Source organism: Pristiophorus japonicus, chromosome 1 (genome assembly GCF_044704955.1).
Source record: "Pristiophorus japonicus isolate sPriJap1 chromosome 1, sPriJap1.hap1, whole genome shotgun sequence".
Lineage (NCBI taxonomy): Eukaryota > Metazoa > Chordata > Chondrichthyes > Pristiophoridae > Pristiophorus > Pristiophorus japonicus.
Genome location: NC_091977.1, coordinates 414,482,535 through 414,490,034, shown reverse-complemented (window position 1 = coordinate 414,490,034; position 7,500 = coordinate 414,482,535). Strand labels below are relative to the sequence as shown.

General features: G+C 57.5%; 1 protein-coding gene across 6 annotated transcripts in view; it reads right to left on the bottom strand.

Annotated features, from left to right (window-relative positions):
• The window catches only part of tmem68 (transmembrane protein 68), a 98,209-nt gene that overhangs the window by 87,996 nt on the left and 2,713 nt on the right, over positions 1–7,500 (bottom strand). For 2 of the 6 annotated variants that reach the window (XM_070892266.1, XM_070892230.1), the window contains exon 1: positions 7,225–7,389. The exons of 1 other annotated variant lie outside the window; for it this stretch is intronic. The gene's annotated coding sequence lies outside the window, so the exon portion shown is untranslated. Of the gene's footprint in view, positions 1–7,220; positions 7,394–7,418; positions 7,492–7,500 lie in introns of those variants that run through there. 3 more of the 6 variants (XM_070892246.1, XM_070892276.1, XM_070892239.1) reach the window with 3 other exon arrangements.

Below are 7,500 nucleotides of genomic sequence, written 5' to 3'. Positions count from 1 at the left end.
GCCTCGCGCGCGCGCTCTCTTCCGCGCCTCGCGCGCGCGCTCGCTCACTCTATCTCCCTCTCCCCTCCGCCACTCTATCTCTCTCTTCCCTCCGCCACTCTATCTCGCTCTCCCCCTCCGCCACTCTATCTCGCTCTCTCCCCTCCGCCACTCTATCTCGCTCTCTCCCCTCCGCCACTCTATCTCGCTCTCTCCCCTCCGCCACTCTATCTCGCTCTCTCCCCTCCGCCACTCTATCTCGCTCTCTCCCCTCCGCCACTCTATCTCGCACTCTCCCCTCCGCCACTCTATCTCGCACTCTCCCCTCCGCCACTCTATCTCGCACTCTCCCCTCCGCCACTCTATCTCGCACTCTCCCCTCCGCCACTCTATCTCGCACTCTCCCCTCCGCCACTCTATCTCTCTCTCTCCCCTCCGCCACTCTATCTCTCTCTCTCCCCTCCGCCACTCTATCTCTCTCTCTCCCCTCCGCCACTCTATCTCTCTCTCTCCCCTCCGCCACTCTATCTCTCTCTCTCCCCTCCGCCACTCTATCTCTCTCTCTCCCCTCCGCCACTCTATCTCTCTCTCTCCCCTCCGCCACTCTATCTCTCTCTCTCCCCTCCGCCACTCTATCTCTCTCTCTCCCCTCCGCCACTCTATCTCTCTCTCTCCCCTCCGCCACTCTATCTCTCTCTCTCCCCTCCGCCACTCTATCTCTCTCTCTCCCCTCCGCCACTCTATCTCTCTCTCTCCCCTCCGCCACTCTATCTCTCTCTCTCTCTCCCCTCCGCCACTCTCTCTCTCTCTCTCTCTCTCTCCCCCTCGCTTTGTCTGTCTCTGTCTGTCCTCCCTTCACCACACTCTTTTCTCTCTCTCTCTCCCTCTTTCCCCCTCCCCCTCCCCCTCTCCCCCTCTCCCCCTCCCTCCCTCCCTCTCTCCCTCTCTCCCTCTCTCTCTCTCTCTCTCTCTCTCTCTCCCCCTCTCCCTCTCTCTTCCCTCCCTCCCCCTCCATCGGATTGGAAAGCAGCTAATGTAACGCCTCTGTTTAAAAAAGGGGGCAGACAAAAGGCAGGTAACTATAGGCCGGTTAGTTTAACATCTGTAGTGGGGAAAATGCTTGAAACTATCATTAAGGAAGAAATAGCGGGACATCTAGATAGGAATAGTGCAATCAAGCAGACACAACATGGATTCATGAAGGGGAAATCATGTTTAACTAATTTACTGGAATTCTTTGAGGATATAACGAGCATGGTGGATAGAGGTGTACCGATGGATGTGGTGTATTTAGATTTCCAAAAGGCATTCGATAAAGTGCCACACAAAAGGTTACTGCAGAAGATAGAGGAACGCGGAGTCAGAGGAAATGTATTAGCATGGATAGAGAATTGGCCGGCGAACAGAAAGCAGAGAGTCGGGATAAATGGGTCCTTTTCGGGTTGGAAATCGGTGGTTAGTGGTGTGCCACAGGGATCGGTGCTGGGACCACAACTGTTTACAATATACATAGATGACCTGGAAGAGGGGACAGAGTGTAGTGTAACAAAATTTGCAGATGACACAAAGATTAGTGGGAAAGCGGGTTGTGCAGAGAGGCTGCAAAGAGATTTGGATAGGTTAAGCGAATGGGCTAAGGTTTGGCAGATGGAATACAATGTCGGAAAGTGTGAGGTCATCCACCTTGGGAAAAAAAACAGTAAAAGGGAATATTATTTGAATGAGGAGAAATTACAACATGCTGAGGTGCAGAGGGACCTGGGGATCCTTGTGCATGAAACTCTTTTGGAGGAAATATTAATTCTGGAAGAACAATATCCGAAAGAACAGTGACCCCGACGTGATTTGAACACGCAACCTTCTGATCTGGAGTCAGACACACTACCGTTGCACCATGAGACCTACACTCCTTGTGCATGAAACTCTTTTGAGTCTCCTTGTGCATGAATCCCAAAAAGTTAGTTTGCAGGTGCAGCAGATAATCAGGAAGGCGAATGGAATGTTGGCCTTCATTGCGAGAGGGATGGAGTACAAAAGTAGGGAGGTCCTGCTGCAACTGTATAGGGTATTGGTAAGGCTGTACCTGGAGTACTGCGTGCAGTTTTGGTCACCTTATTTCAGGAAGGATATACTGGCTTTGGAGGGGGTACAGAGACGATTCACTAGGTGGATTCCCGAGATGAGGGGGTTACCTTATGATGATAGATTGAGTAGACTGGGTCTTTACTCGTTGGAGTTCAGAAGGATGAGGGGTGATCTTATAGAAACAATTAAAATAATGAAAGGGATAGACAAGATAGAGGCAGAGAGGTTGTTTCCACTGGTCGGGGAGACTAGAACTAGGGGGCACAGCCTCAAAATACGGGGGAGCCAATTTAAAACCGAGTTGAGAAGGAATTTCTTCTCCCAGAGGGTTGTGAATCTGTGGAATTCTCTGCCCAAGGAAGCAGATGAGGCTAGCTCATTGAATGTATTCAAGTCACAGATAGATAGATTTTTAACCAATAAGGGAATTAAGGGTTATGGGGAGCGGGCGGGTAAGTGGAGCTGAGTCCACGGCCAGATCAGCCATGATCTTGTCGAATGACGGAGCAGGCTTGAGGGGCTAGATGGCCTACTCCTGTTCCTAATTCTTATGTTCTCCCTCCTCCTCTCTCCTCTCTCCTCTCCTCCTCTCCTCTCTCCTCTCTCCTCTCTCCTCTCTCCTCTCTCCTCTCTCCTCTCTCCTCTCTCCTCTCTCCTCTCTCCTCCTCTCCCTCTCCCCCTCTCCCCTCTCCCTCTCTCACTCTCTCTCTCTCTCTCTCTCTCTCTCTCTCTCTCCTCCCCGTCCACCCACTCACTCTTATCCCCTTTCTCTCTCCTCCACCTCTACCCCCCCCCTCCCCGTCTCTCTCTCTCTCTCTCTCCTCCCTCCCCTCCGCCACACACTCTCCCCTCCCCTCCGCCACACTTACTCACTCTCTCCCTCCTCCACTCCACCACTCTCTCTCTCTCTCTCTCTCTCTCTCCTCCGCCACTCTCTCTCTCTCCTCCCGTCAGCCACTCCTCTCTTCGCACCTCCCCTCCACCATGCTCTCCCTCCAACCCCCTCCACCCGCACCACACTGTCTGTCTGTGTCTGTCCTCCCCTCGACACACTCTTGCTCTCACTCACCTCCCCTCCTCTCACTCTCCTCTCCTCCCCTCCACCCACTTTCTTATTCCTTCTCTCTCTTCCCCCCCCACCTCTCTCTCACCACACACCACCCCTCTCTCTCTCCCCAGCCCCCTCTCTCACCACACACACACTCTCTCCCACCACACACTCGCATACTCTCTCTCTCTCTCTCTCTCTCCCCCACCACACTCTCACACTCTCTCTCTCTCTCCCTCCCACCACACTCACACACTTTCTCTCTCTCTCTCTCTCTCTCTCACCACAGTCACACACACTCTCTCTCTCTCTTCCACCACAGTCACACATTCTCTCTCTCTCCCACCAGAGTCGCACTCTTTTTCTCTCTCTCTCTCCCACCAGTCACATACTCTCTCTCCCACCACAGTCACACACTCTTTCTCTCTCTCCCCCACCACAGTCACAGTCTCTCTCACCACACTCTCTCCCACCACACTCACACACTCACTCACTCTCTCCCACCACACTCACACACTGTCTCCCACCACACTCACACACTCTCTCTCCCACCACACTCACACACTCTCTCTCTCTCTCTCTCTCTCTCTCCCACCACTCACTCACACACACTCTCTCTCTCTCACCACACTCCCTCCAGTCACTCCCTCCCTCTCCCGCCACGCACGCTCCCTCCCTCCCTCCACGCCACGCACGCTCATTCTCTCTCCTGCCACGCACGCTCACTCCCTCCCTCGCCACGCTCACTCACTGACTCCCTCCCTCTCCCGCCACGCACACTCACTCTCCTTTCCCCCTGCCGCCACCCTCTCTCTCTCTCTCTCTCTCTCTCTCTCTCCCTCCCTCCACCCACCCTCTCTCTCTCTCTCTCTCTCTCTCCCTCCACACTCTCTCTCTCTCTCCCACCAAACTTACACCCTCTCTCTCCCACCAAACTCACACACACTCTCTCTCTCTCCCACCACACACATACACTCCCCAACTCTCTCCCCCACCCCACTTCCGCCAGTCACTCTCTCCCTCTCCCGCCACACTCGCTCGCTCCCTCCTTCCTTCTCCTGCCACGCATGCTCCCTCCCTCCTCCTCCCGCCACGCACGCTCACTCCCTCCCTCCCTCCTGCCACGCTCGCTCGCTCCCCCCTTCCTTCCCTCTCCCACCACGCTCGCTCACTCACTCACTCACTCATGCCACGCACGCTCACTCCCTCCCTCCCGGCACGCTCACTCAGTCTCCCGCCACACACACTCACCCACTCCCTCTCCCACCACACACACACACTCACCTCCCCCTCCACCACTCTCTCATTCGTTCCTCTCCCTCCACCTCTACTTCCCTCTCTCTCCTCTCCCTCCACCACCCCTACCCCACCCTCTCCCTCTCTCCACCACCCCTACCCTACCCCTCCCTCTCCACCCCTCTCTCTCCTCTCCCTCCACCCCCTCTCTCCTCTCCCTCCACCACCCCTCTCTCTCCTCTCCCTCCACCACCCCTCTCTCTCTCCTCTCCCTCCACCACCCCTCTCTCTCTCTCCTCTCCCTCCACCACCCCTCTCTCTCCTCTCCCTCCACCACCCCTCTCTCTCCTCTCCCTCCACCACCCCTCTCTCTCCTCTCCCTCCACCACCCCTCTCTCTCCTCTCCCTCCACCACCCCTCTCTCTCCTCTCCCTCCACCACCCCTCTCCTCTCCTCTCCCTCCACCACCCCTCTCCTCTCCTCTCCCTCCACCACCTCTCTCTCTCTCTCTCTCCCTCCACCACCCCTCTCTCTCTCCTCTCCCTCCACCACCCCTCTCCCTCCACCACCCCTCTCTCGCTCCACCACCCCTCTCTCTCCTCTCCCTCCACCACCCCTCTCTCTCCTCTCCTTCCACCACCCCTCTCTCTCCTCTCCTTCCACCACCCCTCTCTCTCCTCTCCCTCCACCACCCCTCTCTCTCCTCTCCCTCCACCACCCCTCTCTCTCCTCTCCCTCCACCACCCCTCTCTCTCCTCTCCCTCCACCACCCCTCTCTCTCCTCTCCCTCCACCACCCCTCTCTCTCCTCTCCCTCCACCACCCCTCTCTCTCCTCTCCCTCCACCACCCCTCTCTCTCCTCTCCCTCCTCCACCACCCCTCTCTCTCCTCTCCCTCCACCACCCCTCTCTCTCCTCTCCCTCCACCACCCCTCTCTCTCCTCTCCCTCCACCACCCCTCTCTCCTCTCCCTCCACCACCCCTCTCCCTCCACCACCCCTCTCCCTCCACCACCCCTCTCTCTCCTCTCCCTCCACCACCCCTCTCCCTCCACCACCCCTCTCCCTCCACCACACCCCTCTCACTCCACCACCCCTCTCTCTCCTCTCCCTCCACCACCCCCCTCTCTCCTCTCCCTCCACCACCCCTCCCTCTCCTCTCCCTCCACCACCCCTCCCTCTCCTCTCCCTCCACCACCCCTCCCTCTCCTCTCCCTCCACCACCTCGCTCTCCACCACCTCCACCACCCCTCTCTCTCTTCTCCCTCCACCACCCCTCTCTCTCTCCTCTCCCTCCTCCACCACCCCTCTCTCGCCTCTCCCTCCACCACCCCTCTCTCTCTCCTCTCCCTCCACCACCCCTCTCTCTCTCTCCCTCCTCTCCCTCCACCACCCCTCTCTCTCTCTCTCCTCTCCCTCCATCACCCCCCTCTCTCTCTCTCCTCCACCCCTCCCTCACCCCCCTCTCTCTCCTCTCCCTCCCTCCCTCTCCCTCCTCTCCCTCCACACCTCCGTCTCCTCTCCCTCCTCCACCCCTCTCTCTCCTCTCCCTCCACCACCCTCCCCCTCCCTCCACCTGAACACCGTCTCTCCCTCTCCCTCCACCACTCGCCCTCCCTCCCCCTCCACCACTCGCCCTCCACCACTCTCGCTCTTCTTGCATCACCCTCTTTCCCCCTACACCACCCTCTCTCATCTCCCTACACCACACCTTTGAGGGTGTCCTTGTAACGTTTCCTCTACCCGCCTTTGGTTCGTTTTCCATGGACGAGTTCCGAGTAGAGCGCTTGCTTTGGGAGTCTCATGTCTGGCATGCGAACTATGTGGCCTGCCCAGAAAAGCTGATCAAGTGTGGTCAGTGCTTCAATGCTGGGGATGTTGGCCTGGTTGAGGACGCTAATGTTTGTGCGTCTGTCCTCCCAGGGGATTTGCAAGATTTTGCGGAGACATCGCTGGTAATATTTCTTCAGCAACTTGAGGTGTCTACTGTACATGGTCCACGTCTCTGAGCCATACAGGAGGGCAGGTATTATTACAGCCCTGTAGACCATGAGCTTGGTGACAGTTTTGAGGGACAGGTCTTCAAACACACTTTTCCTCAGGCGGCCGAAGGCTGCACTGGAGGCAGTGTTGGATCTCATCATCAATGCCTGCTCTTGTTCATAGGAGGCTCCCGAGATAAAGGAAGTGGTCCACGTTGTCCAGGGCCACGCAGTGGATCTTGATGACTGGGGGGCAGTGCTATGCAGCGAGGGCAGGCTGGTGGAGGTCCTTTGTCTTACTAATGTTTAGCGTAAGGCCTATGCTTTCATGCGCCTCAGTAAATACGTCGACTACCATGGCAAACGAGCCAAGGCGGGCAGAAGAAACGTTACAAGGACATCCTCAAAGCCTCCCTGATGACATCCTCACTGACACCTGGGAGTCCTTGGCCATAGACCACCCTAAGTGGAAGAAGTGCATCCGGGAGGGCGCTGAGCTCCTCGAGTGTCATCGCCGAGGGCATGCAGAAATCAAGCGCAGGCAGCGGAAAGAGCGTGCAGCAAACCAGTCCCACCCTCCCCTTCCCTCAACGACTGTCTGTCCCACCTGTGACAGGGACTGTGGCTCTCATGTTAGACTGTTCAGCCACCTAAGAACTCACTTTTAGAGTGGAAGCAAGTCTTCCTCGATCCCGAGGGACTGCCTATGATGATGATGGCACCACACTCTCACTCCTCCCTCTCCCCGACTCTCCATCTCGCCATCAACCCCTCATCATCCCACTCACCCTCCCTCTCCCTGTGACGCCGTTTCTCTAATTAGCTCCTCCATCGTTCACCATTCATGAACTTCCTGTCAAAGGGGTAACTTGACGGCTGCAGCCGGCCTCACCTACCGCCTGAGTGTGGCTGTGCCCCTTGCCTCGGCCCCCAGCTTGTGTGCGACTGCAGGCTCCACCTGTCACAGGCCGGCAGCCGCTGTCCCGAGCCCCGCCGGGGAGCTGGCTCGCCCCGCTCACCGCAGCTGCGCACGGACACTTCCGGTGAGCAGGGTCAGAAGCGCGAGCAGGCCCGTAGTCATCAGACTGACCTCATTTACCGGAAACAGCTACCGCGCCTGCCGCAAGTGTACGCCTAGGCGACCGGGGACGCTCAGACTGACACTCACCGGA